The sequence below is a fragment of the Giraffa tippelskirchi genome, chromosome 1 (assembly GCF_054371585.1).
Source record: "Giraffa tippelskirchi isolate mGirTip1 chromosome 1, T2T-mGirTip1v1.2.pri, whole genome shotgun sequence".
Classification (NCBI taxonomy): Eukaryota; Metazoa; Chordata; class Mammalia; order Artiodactyla; family Giraffidae; genus Giraffa; species Giraffa tippelskirchi.
In genome coordinates, this window is record NC_137275.1 from 106539879 (window position 1) to 106567013 (window position 27135).

The window sequence follows — 27135 nt, forward strand, 5'->3', positions numbered from 1 at the left end:
TGTTGTTTAAGCCACTCAGACTACGCTATTTTGTTATAGCAGCCTGAGCAGACTAACACAGGTAGGTAAGTAGGGAAAGGATGATTGATAGATACATAGATGGAGATAGAGCACGTATATGTATACTTAATGAATTACTTCAAATGTCTTCACCAGGCAATTCAAATAGGAGATTCCCATTTCAAAGGGAGCATAAAAGTGCTTGCTTTCATGAAGTACACAGATGGAAAAACATGGTAACTCCAGCCTAAAAATGCATAGCACTGAGCCTAATGCAACATTTCTGAGATTGCTGCTGCTGCTGCTAAGTCGCTTCAGTCGTGTCCGACTCTGTGCGACCCCATAGACGGTAGCCCACCAGGCTCCCCCGTCCCTGGGATTCTCCAGGCAAGAATACTGGAGTGGGTTGCCATTTCCTTCTCCAATGCATGAAAGTGAAAAGTAAAAGTGAAGTCGCTCAGTCGTGTCCGACTCCTAGCGACCCCATGGACTGCAGCCTACCAGGCTCCTCCGTCCATGGGATTTTCCAGGCAAGAGTACTGGAGTGGGGTGCCATTGCCTTCCCACAAAAACAACACCATCACAGAGAGGCCTACAGCCTCCTCCCGGCACCCTGCTGCCTGATTCATTTATTCTAAGTTGTTACAACTCCAGAGGATCAAAGCTCCTGCTCCCTGACTTCAGAGACTCTCCTTCCCTTTGTTGTTGCAACTGCCTCCCAGAAGCAGGGCTGAAATCCAGTTTGCTTCTAATAGTTCCACACCTCTCAGCCATGCCGGGCAATATTACCAGAGACAATTTTTAAAATTTATAATGCTTTTCATTAAAAAAAAAAACTTTGAAGCTGAAAAGATCAATTCTGATAAGGCAAGTACTTAACAAATGTATGAGATGTAAAGATGATTTTGAATTTCATGTTTTAATGCACTTACACAGTTGAAGCTATTTCTAAATAAATAGAATTATTTTTATGAAAATAATATGTGGACATGATAGCATCTCAGATACAGAAATTCAACTTTTCTAACCCCAGTTCCCCCTCTCCAGAGACAGTTTTTGGCCACATGCATGTTACTCCCATAATTCTAAACATTATGTTTATCTGCTGTATCCATTGTAGATTGATTTTATCACCGTAGCATGAGGCAGGAAGACAAACTCCTGCCCCCACTACTTCTCATCCCTCTTCCTTTCAATACTTCATATTCATTTCATTACTTATGCTGCTTCTCTTCTGTAATGCCATGCAATTTTTGCTGGCTTTTACTGAAGGGAGAAGTGGTAGCATAGTGGCTAAAAGCCTTGGTTCTGTAGATGGACCACTTGGCTTGGAAGCTTTGTTCTTCAGTTTATTAGCTCTGCAATCCTGAGCAATTTACTCAACCTTCCTGGGCCTCTGTTTCCTCACCTGTACAATGAGGAAATGGATGGTAACCACCACTGCATGGAGTTGCTCGTGATGATGCAAATAATAACACATTTGCAGCCTTCAACGTCCAACACACGGAAGCTCTCAAGAAATATTAGCTATAGTACATAGCTACAGTAGTCACTTTCACTCTAATCTCATCATTTTCTTTATGCCTGAGACTGCTTGTGCTCCCATTTCTGTCTTTCCCCTTGTACAACTCACCTTTTGTCAATAGCATGTTTGCTTTGTTTACCTGTGATGATAATATTTACAATTTGTTATGCAATCAGAACAAAGTGTCCTGTGTTTTATTCACAGGTTGATGCTATGGGTTGAAAACCAATAAGTTAAATTAACTAAGTTCTGCTCAGTCCTGGGGACAACAGTATGATAGAACTGTATTTTCCTCTCTGTAGGTATGATGCTCCTACTTCTGTCTCTAACATCAACTGTTTAAACTGATGCTATATTTCAGTTTGCTTTTTACTTCAACTGCTATTTTCTCACAAAATTTCATTACTTTTCCTAAAATGTGACCCACCTTCTTTTGTTCTCCTTGCACCATTTTCCCAGAATAAACTATTTTTGAAATGTTCAAACTCAACACTGTTTCCTTGCCTGGATCCCCTCCTTTTTCAGAACACTTGTCCCTCCCCTTCATCAGTTTGGAAGCTGTAAGACCAAAGTAAGGATAAGATCCTGAAAGAAAAGAGACCAAATTGCTTTCCAGTTAGACTAGAAATAATGACTAGTTACTGATCATGAAAACTGCATAATTCTGACCCCATCACTCTTAATTTCCTTGCTTTGTGGGAGAGTTAACAATCTGGATTTCAACCAGTACTTCAGGTAATTATGAGCCAGGTAGACCTTGTTCCATATCACGCCCAATACTGGTCTAGGCCACAAGTGAGATCTGACCTAGGGCCTCCTATATTTCCTAAGATTAGAAATTCTGTGTGGAACTTCAGGCTAAAACTCTAGTTATTACTAAGCAGGGCATTTTCCCTGCATATATCTCGCAGGAATGAGAAGGTAGCTTGTGGAAGATTTGAGAATTTCAGACTCATGAATGTATGCCTGTCTTGTCCTATATATTTTCTTCTTAGAGATCCAGAAACAGCCCTTGACTGTGTTGAGCCCACCCAGGCCCTCCCTGGACCAGCCACTGCCGTGTACCTAGGGTGATGTGATGCAATGGGCTGCCTGAGCAACAGTTTATACTTTACCTGAGACAGAGCTAAGCGTGGTCCTCTCAGCAGTCCCGGGACAGGAGTGTTGCCCTCAGATGCTCCTTTCAGGCTTGGAGAATGCCATAGGTACTAAGTATTGAAGCCATAGTATGGATCTCCTGTATTTGTCCAAGGTTGAGAGGCTGGGAGAGACAGAAAAACAAAACAAACTTGAAAAACACAACCAGTCTTGAAAAGTTGTCTCTCTGAGGTAAATGGTACCTTTGTCTTAAATTCACATTAAGTTGGAGATCACACACCTTTGTTTTTTAAATTCGCAGATAATTGTTTTACAATGTTGTGTTGGTTTATGCCATACAACAAGGCAAATCAATCATAATTTTACATATATATATATATCCCTCCCTTTTGAGCCTACCTCAGCCCTCCCCTCACACCCTTCTAGGTCATCACAGAGCACCAGGTTGGGCTCTCCGTGTTATATAGCAGCTTTCCACTAGCTAGCTATTTTACACATGTTAGTGTATATATGTCAATGCAACTTTGTAGTGACATGGATGAACCCAGACACTTTCTTAGAAGTAGGTTTTCAGAAGATGGAGGACAAATGAAAGTTTGTGTCCAAAGAGATGGGGATTTGTGTGTGTGTGTGGGGGGGCAGTGAGGTAAAGGGTGCAAAACATAAGCTCTGTCCATTTTTAATTTGCTGCTGGAGTAGCCCAGGCTATTGTACAGAAATTTGGAAACACTAAATGTGGTGAAATAGCCACATAGACAATTGCTCAAAAATACTTTTCTGTTCCCCTTGAAACAGAATGATTTTACTGATTTCATCAAATACATACCTCAAAGTTATGACAGAAAGTTGAGTAGGTTATGTGCTTGGAATTGCATTTATTATTATTAGCAAGCACAACTATAGTGCTTACACTATAACAAGTACTATTTTAAGTGCTTAGCAAATATTAAACTCATTTAATCCTCACAATTGTAATCTTAGGTAGGTATTATTTATAATACTGACTTATTTTTTTGAAACTGAGGCCCAGAGAGGTTAAAGAGCCTGTCCAATGTCACACAGTAAGTAGATGGCAAAAACTCAGGATTAAAACCAAACCATCTGTACTTTCATCACTTTGCTATGTCACCTTATTAAGGGTTGTGTTTAAGGAAGAGACTAAAATGACAAGATTCAACTAAAAGGAAAAGGGAGAAATGAGAAAATGAGTGATCCTAGAAGCTAGGGAGGATTTAGGCTCAGGAATTTCTGGTGATGAGGTCTGGAAATAAGAACAAGAACTTACTGGGAATATTAATTTGGGGTAGTATCTGAATCCATTGAGAAATGACTTTGTTTTCTTTAAAATTTATAAAGACCAGCTGGATGAAGAATCACGAAGGAAAGGAAAAGAATAAGGTGGCTTAAGTAACATATTACTTAAGTAACCTCTTCCCTCTAATTAGGGCTTCCCGGGTAGCTCAGTTGGTAAACAATCTGCCTGCAATGCAGGAGACCCCAGTTCGATTCCTGGGTCAGAAAGATCCCCTGAAGAAGGAAGACTACCCACTCCAGTACTCTTGGGCTTCCCTGGTGGCTCAGTTGGTAAATAATCTGCCTGCAATGCAGGAGACCTGGGTTCAATCCCTTGGTTGGGCATATCCCCTGGAGCAAGGCATGGCAACCCACTCCAGTATCCTTGCCTGGGGGATCCCCATGGACAGAGGAGCCATGGGGCCACAAAGAGTTGGACATGACCGAGCAACTTTTACTTTCCTTCTAATTAATAGAGGTGAGAGGACCTGTGGAGAAGGACAGAGCTCTCTCCACTAGCTGTCTAGACATGTTACCAGGATGAACAAGGAGAAAAATGGCGACCACTGTACTGGATTTGATGATCCCACAAAACCAAGGATTCGGGTTTTTAAGAATGGCTTATGATGGCATACATGCTGCATGCAGATATGCCACTAAGTCTGCTTCCAATCACACATTTTAACTGGGGTAATAATTCCTAAGAGGTGCACATTTGTTTGCTATGGCTGCTATAATATTATTACAAACATGGTGGCTTAAAACAAAACACATTTTCTTATGGTTCTGGAAGACAGAGGTCCAAAACCAGTTTCACTGGACTGGAATCAGGAGTTGGTAGGACCATTCATGCCCCCTCTAGAGGCTCTAAGAGAGAATCTGTTTCCTTGCCAGCATTTCTTGGTTTCTGGCTGCATCAATCCAAACCCAGCTTCATCATCACTTTCTCTTTGGAGTCAAATCTCCCTCTACCTCTCTTTAATGAGAACACCCGTGATGAATTTGGGCCCATTCAGGCAACCCAGGATAATCTCCCCGTCAATAACCCTAATTTAATCCCATTGGCAAAATCCCTTCTGTCATTTAATGTGACATTCACAGGTTCTGGGCATTAGAATGTGGACATTTAGGGACAAGGGTATTATTCAGTCTACAAGGTAGATACTGTTATTTTTCTCAGATCCAGGAAATGAAGTTTAGGGAAGCAATTTTTCCCAGGTTTTACAATTTCCAGAGTTGAGATTTAAATCCTGGCAGTCAGAGTTTAGGACACACTCTAGACAATTTCAATCTGTGTCCTTAACTACTGCATACTCCTTGGTTAAGAGTCACACATAGGTATCAAGACCCAACTGAATAGAACATGATGTACCATCTCCTCTTTCACTTGTGTATTTCTGAATCTGGCCCAGAGCAGAAGAGTCCAGAAAACTGTTAAGCAGGTTTACTAAGAGAAAGCATTTACTGTTTGATTTGCACTAAGTAATGAAAGGTTGCTTTTTTTAAAAAATATAATATGCCACCAACTAGTGTTATCATCATTTTATATATTTAAACAACTAAACAACAACAAAAAGCTATAGATGCAAAGGTGTGGGGCCAAGTCTAAAGGCATCCTGCTGGAAAAAGAGCTGGTATCCAATGCCGAGACCCAAATTCAGCCCATCCAGTCGTGATTAAGCACCTATTCAGAGAGATTGTGACTCACCACCCAGCACCTGAGTCTTTATATCCCAGCTTCAAGACGGAAATTAGTTGAGAGATCACAGACACTTGTACTAATCATTAATTCATAACCTGCTAACCCTTTCCTTTGTGGGAGAGAACTTGGCATTTCTAAAATCCTTTTCTGCCTCAGAGCGAGCAGAGCAGCCCTTGCTCCTCTGGCCATGACCTACTGTGCTTTGACAAGGTGATTTGCCAAGTGCAGCTGCAAACGCATCTCCAATATCACACGTCTATGGAACATTCCAGTCAGGTTTTAGACCCAGTCACAGTACATTTTCCTGAGGATCAGTAATGATTTGCTGAGGATCAGTAATGCTCTCTGTATGCTAGCTGACAAGGGCATGATCTCTGTGCTTATTATATTCCATTTGTCAGCTCCTCTCTGACACAGTTGTCCACAAGATTCCTTAGGAATATTTGAGTTATATAGGCGCTATTTCAGGAGTTGCTCCTACCTGTATCCTCTCATTTCTTAATTAACATTTCCCAGTTGAGACCATAAGTAATTCAGCTGAGGTGGGTTATGAGAGGCATTCTTCCCTACTCAACTTCATTTGAATCTACACCCTGTAAATCTGAATCTCCATGCCCTGTAAGTTTCATATATGTGACATCACATACTCCCCATCATCACTATTTTCAGGAGTCAGGACCACAACGGCGACTGGCAAGTTCATCAGCCTTTCCATTTCTTTCCCTCTTGATTGTTTAAGAGTGATTGACCGAGACTGTGCATTTCGATTTTTTGCAAAGCTCAGTGGTCCAGAGACAATACTAGAATTCTGCCCTGGAGAAACACACATTCTGCTAATTGTTTTCTCTCTCTTATAGAACAGAAAAGAGACTCATCCATCACACAGTTACTCAAGGTTTACCTGTGTGCATTGCCAAGGATTTGGATAAGATGGATAGTGCTCCATATTTCCTACTGGAAGGTATTTTGCATTCCATAAAATTAAATCCACACCATATAAGAAATTTAGTCTAACCTCTCATCTATTGATTCATGAGGTTTGGCTCACTGAGATTTCCCCCCTCATTCTATTGTGCAGAAAAGGAATTGTTGGCCAAAGACATCGTCAGATGTTTATGTTTCCAAGTTTGCCACTTATCTTTAACTCTATTTGGGTTGCCTTTTGCTGTGCAGAATTCTTTCATTTTTATGAAGTCAAAGCAACTCTCTTTTTTCTTTATATCTCAGTTTCACATTCTGCTTAGAGAAAGACTTCCTCATAACAAGATATGAATTCTCATCCTATAGGCCTCTAGGTATATGTTTCTTACCATGGAACATTACTCAGTGTATGCTACACAGGCAGTCCTTACTCTGAACAGTTTGCTCATTCGTGAATTTCAGTTACTGTTATTTAATTAAATAATACCTGTCCCCCAACAGAACAAACAAATTTCAGACACCAGCATGTGTTAACTGTGAGGAAGTGCATAAAGTACAAACTTCACAGCTGTTAACAAGTTTACAAACCACCACGGTAATGGTAGATGTATATCACGATTAGAGAACAATCAGGCCCCATCTTTCAAAGTCTCTGGGTGCTGGGTCACTGTGCATGTTCACTTACAGACAGCAAGACTCATGGAATGCTCAGAATTGAACAGCTTCATTTCCAGGTATTCTGGAATTTTCCACCTCTCTTTTTATTATTGATTTCAAGTTACTCCTATCATGGTCCAAGAATAGAACAGACTTCATATATTTCTGCTATTTTAAATTTGTTAGAGCATGCTTTATGCCCCAGAATGTGGTCCATCTTGGTGTATATGCCATGTGAGCTTAAGACAATGTGCATTCTGTTGTTGGATGAAGCAGTCTGGAGATGTTTATTACATCCATTTTGTCAATGGTGTTGTTGAGTTCAGTTATGTCTGTGCTGATTTTCTGCCTGCTGGATCTCTCCATTTAGGATAGAGGGGTGTATAAATCTCCAACTATGATATTGGGCTTCTTTCTTTCTCCTTGCAGTTCTGTTTCTGTCTCACTAATTTGATGCTTTGTTGTCAGGCACATACACATCAAGAATTGTTATGTCTTCTTGGAGAACTGACCCCTTTATCATTATGGAAAGCCTTCTTTGTGGCTGGTAATCTTCCGTGCCCTTAAATCTGCTTTGACTGAAACTGATGAAGCTTCTCAAACTTCTTTGAATTAGTATGATATCTCTTTCCACAACCCTTTGCTTTTAAGTTATATGTGCCTTTATATTAACATTTAAAGTAGATTTCTTATAAGTGGATCTTGTTTTTAGATGCTCTATGACAATCTTTTAATAGGAATAGTCATTGGTATTTAAAATGATTATTGATATCATTGGATTAATATCTATCATATCTGATGCTGTTTCACATTTATTGCCATTGCTCTTTGTTCCTATTTTTATATTCCATCTTTTTCTGCCATTTGTGGTTTTAATTAAACATTGTATATGATTCAGTTATCTCCTTGAAAAGGAAGACACAGTGTACTGGTGAAATTAACAGCAGTAAATAAATCTTCAGTGATGTGGTGCTGTAGAGGCATTCTACAGTCTTATGATTAGGTCTCAGTCTTATAATGAGCATGTGCTTCTCAGCGCTGAATTTCAGAAGTGCCTCTCGACATTTTCTCCCACTTTAAATGAGACAAAATGGCTGGAAGGAACTTGGGTAAGGTATTTCCCTTCCCTCAGGTCAGTTCAGTTCAGTTGCTCAGTCACGTCCGACTCTTTCTAACCCCATGAACCACAGCACGCCAGGCCTCCCTGTCCATCACCAACTCCTGGACTTTACCCAAACTCACGTCCATTGAGTCAGTGATGCCATCCAGCCATCTCACCCTCTGTCGTCCCCTTCTCCTCCTGCCTTCAATCGTTCCCAACATCAGGGTCTTTTCCAATGAGTCAGCTCTTCGCATCAGGTGGCCAAAATATTGGACTTTCAGCTTCAACATCAGTCCTTCCAATGAACACCCAGGGCTGATTTCCCTCAGGATGAACTGGTTGGATCTCCTTGCAGTCCAAGGGACTCTCAAGAGTCTTCTCAACACCACAGTTCAAAAGCATCAATTCTTCGGCGCTCAGCTTTCTTTATAGTCCAACTCTCACATCCATACATGACCACCGGAAAAACCATAGCCTTGACTAGACGGACCTTTGTTGGCAAAGTAATGTCTCTGCTTTTAAATATGCTGTCTAGGTTGGTCATAACTTTCCTTCCAATGAGTAAGCATCTTTTAATTTCATGGCTGCAATCACCATCTGCAGTGATTTCGGAGCCCAGAAAAATAAAGCCAGCCACTGTTTCCATTGTTTCCTCATCTATCTGCCATGAATTGATGGGATCGGATGCCATGATCTTAGTTTTCGGAACGTTGAGCTTTAAGCCAACTTTTTCACTCTCCTCTTTCACTTTCATCAAGAGGCTCTTTAGCTCTTCTTCACTTTCTCCCATAAGGGTGGTGTCATCTAAATATCTGAGCTTATTGATATTTCTCCTGGCAATCTTAATTCCAGCTTGTGATTCATGCAGCCCAGCATTTCTCATGATGTACGCTGCATATAAATAAAATAAGCATGGTGACAATATACAGCCTTGATGTACTGCTTTTCCTATTTGGAACCAGTCTGTTGTTCCGTGTCCAGTTCTAACTGTTGCTTCCTGGCCTGCATACAGGTTTCTCAAGAGGCAGGTCAGGTGGTCTGGTATTCCCATCTCTTTCAGAATTTTCCACAGTTTATTGTGATCCACACAGTCAAAGGCTTTGGCATAGTCAATAAAGCAGAAGTAGATGTTTTTCTGGAACTCTCTTGCTTTTTTGGTGATCCAGCAGATATTGGCAATTTGATCTCTGTTCCTCTGCCTTGTCTAAAACCAGCTTGAACATCGATAAGTTCATGTTCATGTACTGCTGATGTTTTTCTGGAACTCTCTTGCTTTTGCAGTCAGTCCCAAAACCCCAAAAAACCCAGTATATTAGACCTCTAGTAAAACAGTCTCTCCTGAGGGCAGGGCTTATTAAGAAAAAGTGATAGAAGTAAAGTCTGATACTGTAAAGAGCAGTATTGCATAGGAACATGGAATGTTAGGTCCACGAATCAAGGCAAACTGGAAGTGGTCAAACAGGTGAAGACAAGAGTGAACATCGACATTTTAGGAATCAGCAAATTAAATGTACTGGAATGGGTGAATTTAACTCAGATGAACATTATATCCACTACTGTGGGTAAGAATCCCTTGGAAGAAATGGAGTAGCCATCATAGTCATCAAGAGTCCAAAAGGCACTACTTGGATGCAGTCTCAAAAATGACAGAATGATCTCTGTCGCTTCCAAGGCAAACTGTTCAACAGCAAAGTAATCCAAGTCTATGCCCTGACCAATAATGCTGAAGAAGCTGAAGTTGAATGGTTCTATGAAGACCTACAAGACCTTCTAGAACTAACAACCAAAAAAGATGTCCTTTTCATTATAAGGGACTGGAATTCAAAAGTAGGAAGTCAAGAAATACCTGGAATAACAGATTAATTTGGCCTTGGAGTACAGAATGAAGCAGGCCAAAGGCTAACAGTTTTGCCAAGAGAACTCACTGGTCATAGCAAACACCCCCTTCGAACAACACAAAAGACGACTCTACCCATGGACATCACCAGATGGTCAATATCAAAATCAGACTGATTACATTCTTTGCAGCCAAAGATGGAGAAGCTCTATACAGTCAGCAAAAACAAGACCAAGGCAAAATTAGCAAAATGGTTGTCTGAGAAAGCCTTACAAACAGCTATGAAAAGAAGAGAAGTGAAAGAAAAAGGAGAAAAGGAAAGATATACACATTTGAATGCAGAGTTCCAAAAAATAGCAAGGAGAGATGAGAAAAGCCTTCCTCAGTGATCAATGCAAAGAAATAGAGGAAAACAATAAAATGGGAAAGACTAGAGATCTCTTGAAGAAAATTAGAGATACCAAGGCAAAATTTCATGCAAAGATGGGCACAATAAAGGACAGAAATAGAAGATATCAACAGAAGCAGAAGATATTAAGAGGTGGCAAGATAACACAGAAGAACTATACAAAAAAGATCATGACCCAGATTATTATGATGGTGTGATCACTCTCCTAGAGCCAGACATCCTGGAATGTGAAGTCAAGTGGGCCTTAGGAAGTATCACTATGAGAAAAGCTAGTGGAAGTGATGGAATTCCAGACGAGCTATTTCAAATCCTAAAAGATGATGCTGTGAAAGTGCTGCACTCAATATGCCAGCAAATTGGGAAAACTCAGCAGTGGCCACAGGACTGGAAAAGTCAGTTTTCATTCCAATCCCTAAGAAAGGCATTGCCAAAGAATGTTCAAACTACCACATGATTGCACTCATCTCACAAACTAGTAAAGTAATGCTCAAAATTCTCCAAGTCAGGCTTCAACAGTACATGAACCATGAACTTCCAGAGGTTCAAGATGGATTTAGAAAAGGCAGATGAACCAGAGATCAAATTGCCAACATCCGATGGATCTTCAAAAAAGCAAGAGTTCCAGAAAAACATCTATTTCTGCTTCATTGACTATGCCAAAATCTTTGATTGTGTGGATCACAACAAACTGGAAAATTCCTCAAGAGATGAGAATACTAGACCTTCTGATTTGCCTCCTGTGAAATCTTTATGCAGGTCAAGAAGCAATAGTTGACACTGGACATGGAACAACAGATTGATTCCAAATCAGGAAAGGAGTATGTCAAGGCTATATACTGTCACTCTGATTATTTAATTTATATGCAGAGTACATGAGAAATGCTAGACTGGAATGAAGCACAAGCTGGAATCAACATTGCTAGAAGAAATACCAATAACCTCAGATATGCAGATAATACCATCCTTACGGCAGAAAACGAAGAACTAAAGATGAAAGTGAAAGAGGAGCATGAAATAGTTGGCCTAAAGCTCAACATTCAGAAAACTAAGATCATGGCAAATAGATGGGGAAACAGTGGAAAGAGTGGCTGACTTTATTTTTGGGGGGCTCCAAAATCACTGCAGATAGTGACTGCAGCCATGGAATTAAAAGACACTTGCCAATCTTGAGAAAGAAGAATGGAACTGGAGGAATCCACCTGCCTGACTTCAGGCTCTACTACAAAGCCACAGTCATCAAGACAGTATGGTACTGGCACAAAGATAGAAATATCGATCAATGGAACAAAACAGAAAGCCCAGAGATAAATCCACGCACCTATGGACACCTTATCTTCGACAAAGGAGGCAAGAATATACAATGGAGAAAAGACAATCTCTTTAACAAGTGGTGCTGGGAAAACGGGTCAACCACTTGAAAAAGAATGAAACTAGAACACTTTCTAACACCATACACAAAAATAAACTCAAAATGGATTAAAGATCTAAATGTAAGACCAGAAACTATAAAACTCCTATAGGAAAACATAGGCAAAACAATCTCCGACATAAATCACAGCAGGATCCTCCATGACCCACCTCCCAGAATATTGGAAATAAAAGCAAAAATAAACAAATGGGACCTAATTAACATTAAAAGCTTTTGCACAACGAAGGAAACTATAAGCAAGGTGAAAAGACAGCCTTCAGAATGGGAGAAAATAATAGCAAACGAAGCAACAGACAAACAATTAATCTCAAAAATATACAAGCAACTCCTGCAGCTGAATTCCAGAAAAATAAACGACCCAGTCAAAAAATGGGCCAAAGAACTAAACAGACATTTCTCCAAAGAAGACATACAGATGGCTAACAAACACATGAAAAGATGCTCAACATCACTCATTATTAGAGAAATGCAAATCAAAACTACAATGAGGTACCACTTCACACCAGTCAGAATGGCTGCTATCCAAAAGTCTACAAGCAATAAATGCTGGAAAGGGTGTGGAGAAAAGGGAACCCTCTTACACTGTTGGTGGGAATGCAAACTAGTACAGCCACTATGGAGAACAGTGTGGAGATTCCTTAAAAAACTGGGAATAGGACTGCCATATGACCCAGCAATCCCACTGCTGGGCATATACACTGAGGAAACCAGAATTGAAAGAGACGCGTGTCCCCCAATGTTCATCGCAGCACTGTTTACAATAGCCAGGACATGGAAGCAACCTAGATGTCCACCAGCAGACGAATGGATAAGGAAGCAGTGGTACATATACACAAGGGAATATTACTCAGCCATCAAAAAGAATACATTTGAATCAGTTCTGCTGAGATGGATGAATCTGGAGCCCATTATACAGAGTGAAGTAAGCCAGAAAGAAAAACACCAATACAGTATACTAATGCATATATATGGAATTTGAAAGATGGTAACGATAACCCTATATGCGGCAATAAGAGACACAGATGCATAGAAGTCTTATGGACTCTGAGGGAGAAGGTGAGGGTGGGACGTTCTGAGAGAATAGCATTGAAACATGTATATTACCATATGTGAAACAGAACACCATTCCAGGTTCGATGCATGAGACAAATGCTCAGGGCTGGGGCAATGGGATGACCCAGAGGGATGGGATGGGGAGGGAGGTGGGAAGGGGGTTCAGGATGGGGAACGAATGGAAACCCATGGCTGATTCATGTCAATGTATGGCAAAAACCACTACAATATTGTAAAGTAATTAGCCCCCTACTAAAATAAATAAATTTATTTAAATAAATTAAATAAAAGATGCTTGCTCCTTGGAAGGAAAGTTATGACCAACCTAGGCAGCTTATTTAAAAGCAGAGACATTAGTTTGCTAACAAAGGTCCATCTCGTCCAAGCTATGGTTTTTCCAGTAGTCATGTATGGATGTGAGAGTTGGAGTATAAAGAAAGCTGAGGGCTGAAGAATTGATGCTTTTGAACTGTGGTGTTGGAGAAGACACTTGAGGGTCCCTTGGACTGCAGTGAGATCCAACAAGTCAATCCTAAAGAAAATCAGTCCTGAATATTCATTGGAAGGACTGACGTTGAAGCTGAAACTCCACTATTTTGGCCAGCTGATGTGAAGAACTGACTCACTGGAAAGGACCCTGAAGCTGCAAACGATTGAAGGTGGGAGGAGAAGGGGACAACAGAGGATGAGATGGTTGGAGGGCATCACTGACTCAATGGACATGAGTTTGAGTAAACTCCAGGAGTTGGTGATGGACAGGGAGGCCTGGCGTGCTGCAGTCCATGGGGTCACACAGAGTCAGACACGACTGAATGAGTGAACTGAACTGAACTGAGGGCAGGCCTTACTATGAATAGTAGAATTTTCTCGTGTATTTCAAAATTGTTCTGGTGTGTTTCAAAATTGTATTTCAAAATTATCTTCCCTCAGCCAGAAGAGGAGTTTATTCTGACCTTCTTCACCCAGTAGTGACAACCTGGCAGAGCTCAAGAAACAAAACTCACAAAAGTATAGAGGCCTCCCTGGAATTTTTATCACACAGACATTTGCACACGGGGCCTCTAGCAATTCATCAAACACAGTTCAGTTTTTCCTACCTCAGTTTGGTTTCCACAGTGATTTCTACTCTTGCGTTTCCGTTCCAGTAAGCTGTTATATTCTGTTTGCCTCTCCAATTTTGGGCATGGTGATTTTTCCTGTGACCTCACTTCTCTACTGTATCTAAGAATTGTTGATTTTTCAGTTTGTTCAGATATTTACTTGTTAGTACAGAGTGGCAACTTCCAAGCTCCTTTCATGTTGGACTCAAAACTAGACGTCTCGTAAGTTTTTTTGACAATAGAATAAAACATGCTAATTCTCAGTATTTCTAATGTTTTAGGTTGCAGTCTCTTAACTAAGGTTTACTATATTTTGAAAGCTTAAAAGAATGTATCTTTAAGTAAAATAAAATTTGTAATATCCAAATATGTTAGCATTATTATATAATGACTTGCTATTGTCATCTAAAACAATTATATAAATCAAGCTCCACATTTAGTATTAAAAACATTTTTAACTTTTTCTTTTATATTGGAGGACAGTTGATTAACAATATTGTGGTAGTTTCATGTGTACAGCAGTTACTTTTTTAAACAAGAAAATTTCTAGTGTTTTCTCAGCAAGATTTTAAGATCAAGGAACAATAATATTTTCTGCACTGGTCATTAAGATCAACTTTGCAGAGTGCAATTTGTGTGACCATTTTTGTAGTTCTACAGTAAGGACAGTCTGCACTTTATTTATCTTATATTTTATTTCTTATATATACATGGGTTCCTATACAGGTTTAATAATATATTGATGTACTATTATAGTTTAGTAGATTTTTTTAAAACCACTGAAACTTTGGAGTGTGTTTTGATATTGGATATGCACATTTCTCTCCTCATTCCAACTTTATCTTCCCTTAAAAAACTCTGCTTTATGGTGATAAATCCCTCTTGATCATTATAACTTTTTAAAAATGTGTTGCTGGAATCTATCTGCTAACATTCATTATAACCTAATACCGTAAAAGAAATGTGCTTCTGGTTAATTTTAGGGTAAATTGCTAAATCTGATTTTTGTCTTGGGACTCTTAGCTTTTTTAATAAATTGGAAAACAACTGATATCTTTCTAAAGTGTAGATCTTTGATTATATTTTCTAACCTCATAAAGCTACTTATATTTTCTACTCAAAATATGAGTCAATATTGGATGCATATAACTTATTATCATCTAGTTTGTCCAGATTTTCAAGTGTATTGGTATAAAGTTAGTACAGTATTCTGTTGTAATTAAAAAAATACTGCTTTATAGCTAGTTCTATCTCTACTGTCTTTACCAAATATTGCTTATTTTACTAGTCTTTCTAAAGAACAAGCTTTCAGTATTGTCAAGTTTACTACTTTTCTTCTCTATTTTTGTCTTTGCTCTTTATTAATTTTGTCCTTCCACTCTTTTGGATTTACCTTATTCTTTTTCTGTGTCTACTGTCCAGTTCCTGTAGCTTCAAGAGCCATTTTCAACAACTCAACCAGCTCTGCCAGCTGTCATGGCCACTTCATCATATGCCATTAAAACTTAATCTCATACACTGGGTGCAGACTCAGCAGCCTTATTTTGCTTCAGAATTGTGCCTTGGCCTTGTATCCTTCTTCTCCTAAATTAGCACTATCATCAGAGAAAATTCTAGTGGGCTTCATCCCATGCTGCTTACAAGGCTTGCCTTTCCTCCAGTTTCATAGTAAAAAACAAAGTATTTCCATCCTTTTTATTCTTCTTTTTTTTGATGTTGATCAAAAATTTTGCAATACTTCTTTGCAGTGTATTCAAATTCAGAAAAAAAAAAGCAAGTCTTCATACACACAGGCTCACTGAAATGTCATGATTTTAAACTATGTATGACCTTGAAAATGACCTTTTCTCCAACATCTTTAACACATGGTCAATTTGTCATAAGCTCTTCCTCACTACCACTTCCAAAGGAAACACCATCATTATTTGAAGAGATATCTGCACTCCCATATTCATTGCAGCATTATTCACAAGAGCCAAGAAACGGAAACAGCCTAGGTATCCATCAATACATTGATAAATAAAGAAAATATGATGTACATACAAAGTGGAATATTACTCAATCTTAAAAAAGAGAAAATTCAACTGTTTGAGACAACATGGATAAAACTAGAAGACACTATGCCAAGTGAAATAACACAAGGACAAATAGTGCATGATGCCACTTACATGTGGACTCTAACAAATAGCTAAACAAACTCTCCCTCCACAGCACATTTTCCTCAGCAGAATCTAACGGCCCCTACTATTAGCTGCATCCTTTTCTTATTATCTGTACCAGATTAAAAACACAGGGAAATATGTATCTACTGATGTATTTAGATTATATTTTACCTTTTTCTTTTAAAATCATTCCTTCCACTTCTGGCATCAGAATCTCATTTTTTCCCTTTGGAGAAGTCCTAGAGATTCAGGTAGACTGTGTCTCCTCTCGAGGCTGTGTGACTTGGGCCTGGCTAGACACAGTAGTTTATATATATACTCCATATGTCTTTTGTACTCATTTCTCTTTTTCTTTTTAAGAATATTTTATTGAAACAGTTTCTCAATTAACAATGAAACAAAGTAAAGTTGACTCAAACCTGTCTAATCAGCCTCAAGTACTAGTGAAGCACCTCAAATATATACGACAAGATAGGACCCTTAGGTCATATTTCTGCCATTATGGAAAAAAAAAAAAAAAGACAGACACAAGCAGGCTGTCCCTTGCCCTGGGAGCTGGCGTGGCAGCCCTGGCTTCTGCTACTTAAGGCATCTTGGAGGGCAGGCTCCCTAACATTTTGCATGGTGGGTAAAAGGCCCCCCTCCCAGAAGAGCAATGAACTAAAGGCAGGCCAGCCTGTTCCCTCTTTGTGCCAAGAGAGCCAGGTGGAATTTTTACATTCATGCCATGGTTTTTCCTGCCCCCAGGGTCTTGGGATAGGTTCTCTGTTTCCCATCATTTTCCCTCCAAATTTTAGTCTAGCTATTTTTTAATTAGCATCAGTAATATATTGCTACACTCAATATGGCAGCGAATCTGGAAAACTCAGCAGTGGCCACAGGACTGGAAAAGGTCAGTTTTCATTCCAATCCCAAAGAAAGGCAATGCCAAAGAATGCTCAAACTACCGCACAGTTGCACTCATCTCACACGCTGGTAAAGTAATGCTCAAAATTCTCCAAGCCAGGCTTTAACAGTATGTGAACCGTGAACTTCCAGATGTTCAGGCTGGTTTTAGAAAAGGCAGAGGAACCAGAGACCAAATTGCCAACATCCGCTGGATCATCGAAAAAGCAAGTGAGTTCCAGAAAAACATCTACTTCTGCTTTATTGACTATGCCAAAGCCTTTGACTGTGTGGATCAGAATCAACTGTGGAAAATTCTGAAAGAGATGGGAATACCAGACCACCTAACCCGCCTCTTGAGAAACCAGTATGCAGGTCAGGAAGCAACAGTTAGAACTGGACATGAAACAACAGACTGGTTCCAAATAGGAAAAGGAGTCTGTCAAGGCTGTATATTGTCACTCTGCTTATTTAACTTCTATGCAGAGTACATCATGAGAAACGCTGGGCTGGAAGAAACACAAGCTGGAACCAAGATTGCCGGGAGAAATATCAATAACCTCAGATATGCAGATGACACCACCCTTATGGCAGAAAGCGAAGAAGAACTAAAGAGCCTCCTGATGAAAGTCAAAGGGGAGAGTGAAAAAGTTGGCTTAAAGCTCAACATTCAGAAAACTAAGATTATAGCATCTGGTCCCATCACTTAATGGGAAATAGATGGGGAAACAGTGCAAACAGTGTCAGACTTTATTTTTTTGGGCTTCAAAATCACTGCAGATGGTGACTGCAGCCATGAAATTAAAAGACGCATACTCCTTGGAAGGAAGGTTATGACCAACCTAGATAGCATATTTAAAAGCAGAGACATTACTTTGCCAACAAAGGTCCATCTAGTCAAGGCTATGGTTTTTCCAGTAGTCATGTATGGATGTGAGAGTTTGACTGTGAAGAAAGGTGAGTGCTAAAGAATTGATGCTTTTGAACTGTGGTGTTGGAGGACACTCTTGAGAGTCCTTTGGACTGCAAGAAGATCCAACCAGTCCATCCTGAAGGAGATCAGTCCTGGGTGTTCATTGGAAGGACTGATGCTGAAGCTGAAACTCCAATACTTTGGCCACCTCACGCAAAGAGTTGACTCATTGGAAAAGACCCTGATAGTGGGAAGGATTGGGTCAGGAGGAGAAGGGGACGACAGAGGATGAGATGGCTGGATGGCATCACCAATTCGACGGACATGAGTTAGGTAAACTCCTGGAGTTGGTGATGTACAGGGAGGCCTGGTGTACTGTGATTCATGGGATCGCAAAGAGCCGGACACGGCTGAGCGACTGAACTGAATTGAATAACCTGTATCCATCATCACAGAACCACACATGGAAGTTTCACAGCCTTTAAATTTCCATGGTTCAGCTATCCTCTTCTCCCTCTCACAATCTCTTATGACCAAAGATCTTTTCACTGTGACCACAGTTTTGCCTTTTCTAAGTTTCACATAGTTGGAATCATGCAATATGTACATAGCCTTTGCAGACTGGCTCTTTTTCACTTAGCTATATGCATTTAAGATTCTTCCATGTCTGTTCATGGCTTCATAGATTTTCTTTCTTATTGCTGAATGCTATTCCTTTGTATGGACTCAAGGAGTTCAAAAGACTATAAGCAGAGAAGCCAAATGGTTCATCTATTGGAAAACATCTTGGTTGATTCCAAGTTTTGGCAATTAAGAAAGAAACTGTTATAAACACCCACATTCAGGTTTTTAATAGAGATATAACTTTTCAGTTGCTATGGGCAGATACCAAGTAGCATGATGACAAGATCACTGTATGATAAAAGTGTTTACTTTTCTAAGAAACTGTCAAGTATCTCACTAGCAACAAATGAGAATTCCTATTTTCTATATCCTCACCAGCTTTGGTATTTCATTTTTTGGATTTTAGCCACTTGAATAGGTGTGTATCTCATCGTTTTAATTTAAAATTCCCTAGGGAGACCTGGCATGCTGTGGTTCATGGGGTCGCAAAGAGTCGGACACGACTGAGTGATTGAACTGAACTGAATGTTATGTAACATGTAGCACCTTTTCATAAACTTACCTGCCATGTGTATATTTTCTTTGTTAAATCATAGTTGTTTTAACTAATGACTGAAAACTCAAATATCTTGTCCTCCTGTGTTGATTTATATTGTCTTTTTCTTTTGGGGCTCTTGACAATTTAGTCTTTTTTCCTGGTATGCCAAATTATGTTTTATATTAACATTGGGCTTATTTTAGGAAACTATAAAGATACCTCCACTCTGGATGTTGTTATCTTTCTTTTGAAAAGATCTCTTTTTGCTCACAGCAGACAGTTATGGTAGGGACTGGTAACCTTAGTCCATTCTCAGTTTGAGCTCATTCAAAGGGGTTCTCAGTCTTTGTGAAGACTGGTCTATTTCTGGCTTGTCCTTCCTCTATGGGTGCTGCCCTTTGAAATTACCATGTGACCATTCCCAAGTACTTGCACTGGTCAGGCTTTATATGCAATGGTTCCCTCAGCCCTGTGAGACTTAGCTTGTCATTCTCTTAGTTGTTTCTTTTTGCTTGAGCTTTTGCCACTTGGCTTCTCTGCTTGCAGTCTTTTGAACTCCTTGGCTTCTCAGCCCCTAGGCTGTAAGATTTGAATCAGCAAATGCCCCAAGGAGAAAAGCTGGGCCAAATGTCAAGCCTGTGTGTTTCCCTTCTCTCTAGAACTTGGCCCACACGTCTTTGTGTCTCTAACATTCTGATGCCTTCAAACAGATGTTTTTCTACTTTATCCAGGTTTTCTAACATTTCTTCAGACTTCATCTGATCTTATTTTATTACTGAACTATCATCACAATTATCCCTAGAAAGAAAATTTTCAATTTTATGTTTTAAGTTACTTTATTTCCTAAATTTACTCAGTTTCTATAGATACCTTTTACCTGATCCTTCAACCTTGTTTCTGTATTACCAGTAAGATGGAGGTAAGGTGGAGGCTAAGTATATTGGGAGGAAATCACTGATGAATTATATGTCTTGTTCTTTTATTTCTCCTCTCCTTGTCTACTCTGGCAGCCTATATTGGCCTTTCTTGATTTGACCCGGTGGCCCAAATAAGGAACCCACTCTGGCAAAGAAAGATCTGATTTCACTCTCAGAAATGTCTGCATGATAGGATTAGCTAGATGATGAACACCATGTCAGATTTCTTTGGGTGAGACATTTGCAGAATTGTGCAAGCTCTTTAATGTGCCTTCTGCCAATACTGCTCAGACTATTCAGCTTTTCTAAGGTTCTGGAGGTTTAACCTTTCTACTTGCATGTCAGATGAGCCCTTCTCTCTTTCCTGAGCTTATTTGTGAGAGGTCAGCCCTTGGTTTTTCTCTTTCCCCATCCAATCATATTTGTTCATGAATTTCAAAAAGTCTTCAAGATCTCTCTCTTCCCTCCCTTTCTCTCTTTTCTCTTTTTTTAACCAATGCTGTTAAATATTAAATATATAGTTGCATATCTCTTAATTACAATGGAATATTAGAAGGCTAAATCATTAAATATGAACCCCACCAACCTATGACTTGCACAACACTCTCCTCCAGGCCTAAGGCTGTGATATCCATTGGCTTTCTTACAATATCTTATACGTTTCTAAATTTGTAATGATATTTAGTTAATTTCTGAGTTATGTGACAATAAGAAATCAATCAAATTAGCATTATAGTACTGCGGCTTAGACCCAAGGACCAGAACCAAGGACTACAAAAACCTGTAAACCAGTAAGTTCCAAGTATCCTTTATGTTTAACAAGTGCTGAGGGTGAATGGGAAGTGGGGGAAAAGGATGTCAACTTCATATCACAGATCCTTGTACGAAAATGAAAACGAAAATGCCATAGCTCCTAGTTCAAGTCATTAAAATCTTTTTATATAAAGAAGAATAACACATAAGAAAAACAATATACCCTATATGATGGAGTCAATGGATAATTAATTACCAGGTCAGGGAGGACAAATTAGACTTGCTATGGGATTTCATTTAAAGAAGGGTTTCAAAAAGCACTGCCTTCTTCTGTGAGGACCTCTTAGATGAGGTAGGATTTGAGTCTTGCATAAGTATATAAGAAGGACAGCAAAGAGCCTTCAGGGAAGGGACTATACACAACGTCAGGAGTGAGCACAGAGGGCTTATGGAATAGGGAACAAACCTGGCTGAACATATGAGTACTACATGTTGGGGGACCTGAGAGAAAGGCTGGATGAGGTTAGTTAAGTGAAATAGAATTAGACTGAAGAGAAATAGATGGAAAGACAGATGGAAGACTGTGGAAAGCTCCTGAAAATGTAGGTCCATCTAGTCAAAGCAATAGATTTTTCAGTAGTCATATATGGATGTGAGGGTTGGAACATAAAGAAAGCTGAGCCCTGAAAAATTGATTTTTCTGAATTGTGGTGCTGGAGAAGACTCATGAGAGTCCTTTGGACAGCAAGGAGATGAAACCAATCAATCTAAAAGGAAATAAGTCCTGAATATTCATTGGACGGACTGATGCTGAAGCTCCAATACTTTGGCCACCTGATGCAAAGAGGCAACTTATTGGAAAAGACCCTGATGCTGGAAAAGATTGAGGGTAGGAGGAGAAGGGGGCGACAGAGGATGAGATGGTTGGATGGCATCATCAACTCAATGGACATGAATTTAAGCAAACTCCAGGAGACAGTGAAGGACAGGGAAGCCTGGCGTGCTGCAGCCCATGGGGTCGCAAAGAGTCAGACACAACTGAGCAACTGGACAATAACAACAAGAGGAAAAAATAAAAACAAACAAAAAAGAGGTTGATAATTCATTCAAAAGAAAGAAGAAAGAGAAGAAAAATAAAAATAAAGGAAAGCAGAGAGATACACTGAAATTTGGGCTTCTGATTAATGCTAGCTTGGAAGAATGTACCAGCATCACAGTTAAATCAGAGGTGCAGGACTTCTAATCCATATTCTCTCTTATATATGGCAAACTCAAATGTGGAAAGGTTCTGAGGGACAAGTTTCTTGGGAATTAACCCTGCTTCATTCTGAACCTCCTTCCTCTTATCCCCAAGGTTCAGTTCAGTCAGTTCAGTCGCTCAGCCATGTCAGACTCTTTGTGACCACATAGACTGCAGCACGCCAGGCTTCCCTGTCCATCCCAACTCCCAGAGCTTCCTCAGACTCATGTCCATCGAGTTGGTGATGCCATCCAACCATCTCATCCTCTGTCGTCCTCTTGTCCTCCAGCCTTCAATCTTTCCCAGCATTAAGGTCTTTTCCAATGAGGCAGTTCTTTGCATCAGGTGGCCAAAGTTTTGGAATTTCAGCTTCAGCATCAGTCCTTCCAATGAATATTCAGAACTGATTTCCCTTAGGATTGACTGGTTGGATCTCCTTGCAGTCCAAGGGACTCTCAAGAGTCTTCTGCAACACCACCAAGATTTGACCAGATGAGAACTGATCCTTTGTTCTCTGACTCCTCCCTGTCTCACAGAGGTGTCAATTCAATTGTTGATACACTTGTAAGAATATATTTACCAAAGGATAAAGGATGGAGGGGCTTCCCTGTTAGCTCAAGGGTAAAGAATCCACCTGCAATGCAGGAGACCTGGGTTCAATACCTGGGTTGGGAGATCTCCTGGAGGAGGGCATGGTATAACCCACTCCAGTATTCGTGCCTGGAGAATCCCCATGGATAGAGAGGCCTCGTGAGCTACAGTCCATGGGGTCACAAAGAGTCAGACATGACTGAGCGACTAAGCACAAAGGATGGAGATCAAGTCGTTTCTAGTACTAAATGCATATCATAGTCACTGCACACACAACACACCTCACCTATACCGTGTATACTATTATGTATAAAATATTACATATTTTGGTGCTAACTTCCTGATTTAATTGACAAGGAAGCTAAAGCTTAGAGAAGTTTCACAATTTGCTCAATATCACTCAGCTGATAAATGAGAGAGTAGCTCTAACTACCCAGAAACACAAGGCATCCAGTTGTTCAATACTTCAGAGTTTCTGAGAGTTGAAGGCCCACCAATAAAACACATGAGTCACATTTTCAGAGAGCTGTAACTCCAAGTTTAAATTACAATTATTTTGAAATGTTCCCAGTAAGAGAGGTTGATAGGGTCAAGGAGTTTTGGAATAAATTGAAACAGTTGGAAAAGTTTTGTAGGAGTTAGATTTTGACCTCTGGTTTAGAGGAAAGACCAGTAAATGTTTTGCCAAACGAAGTAAGAAAAGCTATTTCAGGCGACTGACAGAAAAGCCATCAATCATTAAAGAGTCATCCTCACTACTCAGAAACAAAAGGTCTTCTTAAGGCAACCATCCATCCAAATTTCCAAGGTTCCTTTGAAACGCATGCATCTGTGATTCAGAAATTAAAGTTTCAAATCATAACTGACAACTGCAGTGGCTATTACCCTTTGCCCTTAGAAACCACCACCCAAACTTCCAGGAGAATTTTCCTTACTGTTTACTCTGTAGAGTCTTAGTCCCTGGGTTTCAGAGATTTCACTTTGTTTTTGTAAATTTCATTGAGGTATAAAATACACACAGAAAAGTTTATGAATCTCGATTGCTTTTGACATCCAGATCGCTCAAACTCAAGTCACAGAGTACATTTCAAAGAGATAAAGAGCATTGTGATTTCTTTACTTTTTTTTGTTTATCATTACAATCACAACTTGCCATTCTGTTATTACACACTATTTGTGTTTGCTGGTTTAATGTGAGTCCTCCCTTGGGAAAAGAGATTGTATTTAGAATTCTAAAAATGTCATGTTTCCAAACCCTACAACTGTGGGAAAGCCCCTGGGCTTTGGTAAATTCATCCAGGTGAAAGATTTCAGCTTCAGATGTGACAAAACCTTATTCTGTCCAGATGTTCCTACCCAATTCATCTTGCTTGATTTATTTTGAACTTCAAAAGACCAAGTATTAATCACAACTAATATAGGACAACTCTGTAATAAACATATATTTCATACATGTTAAATATATTAAACATACAGTTCATAGAAAAGTATAACTATTAGAGCTGCATCTCTCTTCGATCTGAAAACTATCTTTTCAAAAAATTTGAGAGTGATGCATGGGTAGCAAGGAAGGTCAAGAGAGAGGAGATACATGTATACATATAGCTGATTCACTTTTGCTGTACAGAACATAACATTGTAAAGCAATTGTACTCCAATAAAAATAATTAAAAATTAATATTGTAATTTTTTTTAATTTGAGAACATAAAACAGGTATCACTATTCATGAAAATTTTCATCCACATAAACAGTCAATATCTTTCATATCCCACCTTCTTTATCCTCTGGTTCTTATAATATTCATTGATAGTAATTTTTACAGCTTTAACAAAAGAGAGGGTAGCTTCATTATGGAAACTAAAAAGATAACTCGATACTCTGTTTTTTTTTGATTTGTAGATTTTTTTTCCCTCATTCATAGAAATCAGAATTGATGCACTAGTAGTAATGAATTACATAGAGCAGAAATAAAAAGCTGAGTAAATATGGTATTTCTTAGGTTGTAATGAGGGAGATAGTTTTTCAGAACCTTAAGATGTTATACATCGTAAGAGACATCTAAAGTGAGTTGAAGTCAAACCACAGTCTTTCATTCATAGATAATTAAAATGATCCCATGTTTCAAGACATAAGTCAAGGATTTTCAGGAGTATAGTAATCTTTAATGGCTAACCTTCAGGAAATTTTCTTTGCAACCTGGGAAAGGTACTGAAAAGAAGCTTATGGACCAAGAAGAGAATTTAATGGGCTCTTAACCCCTTTCAGTTGAGGTACAAGATGTGGGATTAGGAAATGGAGCAACTATTTAAGTCTCTTCATTCTATTTTTCACTCAGCTCAGAAAGAGTCCAGTTCGCAAAGCACAGTCACTTGAAATTGTATGTGCATCGTCATTTCTTTGAGTACTGAACTTTCACACTTATGAGAGTCTTCTATAGATATCTCTAGAAACTAAAACCTCGATTTCTTACCCATAAATTACTGCATTATAGTGATATGAAAAAGAGAGATTTTTGATGTTGCAACAGTATCACAGAATATTACATTGAAATAAATGAACATTTCTTCTGGGCTGAGAGTACTATAAAATTAAAATGCCAACAGTAAATGGTAAAAAGGTTAACATCCTGACCTTGGCTATGTTTGTTACTAATGGGTATTATATTAATTAAACATGCCTCCTCAATAATTATACGAAGAAGCTGCAAAGCTTTTAAGACTCCTGCTAATCCAGCACCCTCTGGTTACTTGTTTTCTAATTTGTTCATTTTAACTAATTATGCGAATTAGAGAAAATAAACATGTGAAAAATCTCTCTGAGACTCTGACCTCCAAATGTTTTGTATCAGATGGAACAACCCCTGTTCTAGCTCAATTATTCAATTTCTAGAATAGATTAAAGGATTAAAAAGGCTGATTTATTTACTTGTGAATAAGCAGATATATCTTGAGCTTTCATACTTTTCATGGTGACTTCTCAAGCACTAAGTATTGTCATCCTGATCAAGTCCAAAGAGGATTAAAATAAGATAAATGCATAATGAATGACTATACCAATTTTTACTAAAAGCTCCATATAGGATCATATTATGATCATGCCAGAGAAGAAAGAATAAGACAGTTTTGCATGTACTGTTTTTGGCAAACATTAATGACCTCATAAGTATTATAGTACACATGAGAGGAACATCCTGCATTTTATCTTTTTTTTAGAGTAATGAACTTAACATAGAGGTCTTATATTTTTTGTTGTTTATGTTGTGTACTTTTGTTTAACCCTTTTTTCTTTCTGTTTAACCCATTTTCAGGTCCATATTTCCCACTAAGGATATGAGGGCAGATTTCTTTTAATGCATCCATGGTAGAATATAGAGAGAGTTACTGGATAACCATCCTCTCCAGGTCACCTAGCAGATAATGATCGTTATTCCAACTTAGATTTAATGGTGCACCATCCTGCCCAGTGCCCATAAACAAAAAAACTGGCATGTTTTTTTCTCCTGTGGAGTAACGCACAGTGGGAAAATGAAAGCGTCCCAGGTAGTAAAACTTCCCTTAGCCCAATAACTGAATCAATATTTGTGGGAAGCTGATCCAATGCTTTTTATTGTTTTTCTTATTTTCCCCTTCTGATTACAAAAACATAGTATGCCCAATGACAAATTTGGAAATTTTAAAAAATAATAGTCACTCATAACTCCATCACTGAAAAGATCTACTATACATATTTTAATATAGTTTCTGCTCCTTTTATTTTTAATATGTTTGAGATTATAAAATATACAGTTTGTACCTAGTTACCTTGCTTCCATTAATATTACAATGAGCATTTTCTGATGTAATGAATAGCACATGAATAACATAATAACATTAATGATTTTAGGGCTATCCAACAGCCCACTATATTTGATGATGTATAAATCTCTGTTAATTCCTCTAACGTTGTACTCTGAGATTGCTTTGAGTTTTTTTGCGGTTATGTATAACATTGCTCTACATATAAACTTTGCTAGGAAACAATGTATTTTGATATTGTTGAATAGGGAATGTTTTTCTATATTTAGTGCAGATCCTGGCCGTATGATAATTTTCAGTATTTGGCCACCCTGGACAATTTGAGCAGTTAAATATATATAGAAACAAATTATAATCATTGAATAAAACAGAAAGCCATGAATACATGCCAATATAAATAAACAGATGGATAAAATAATGCAGAATAGGATAGGTACTCTTATGGTTACAAATTATCTCCTGATATAACACCTATTACAAAAATGGAAAAATAGTAAGTTTAGAATGGTCAGTAGCATTTTAATCAACTTATCAAAGGTAAACACTATCAGTAATAGAACAAAGGAAAACATGTGCATCTGATAGGATGGG

At 38.8% G+C, this 27135-nt stretch overlaps 1 long non-coding RNA gene across 2 annotated transcripts in view; it reads right to left on the minus strand.

Annotated features, from left to right (window-relative positions):
* LOC145506799 (uncharacterized) overlaps positions 1 to 27135 on the minus strand; it is a 52779-nt gene that overhangs the window by 1473 nt on the left and 24171 nt on the right. Inside the window, exons 3-4 of one of the 2 annotated variants that reach the window (XR_014054356.1) lie at positions 2641 to 2786; positions 1953 to 2110 (exon numbers count right to left, since the gene is read on the minus strand). This is a non-coding gene — a long non-coding RNA (uncharacterized LOC145506799). Of the gene's footprint in view, positions 1 to 900; positions 1409 to 1952; positions 2111 to 2640; positions 2787 to 27135 lie in introns of those variants that run through there. The other variant, XR_014054353.1, reaches the window with a different exon arrangement.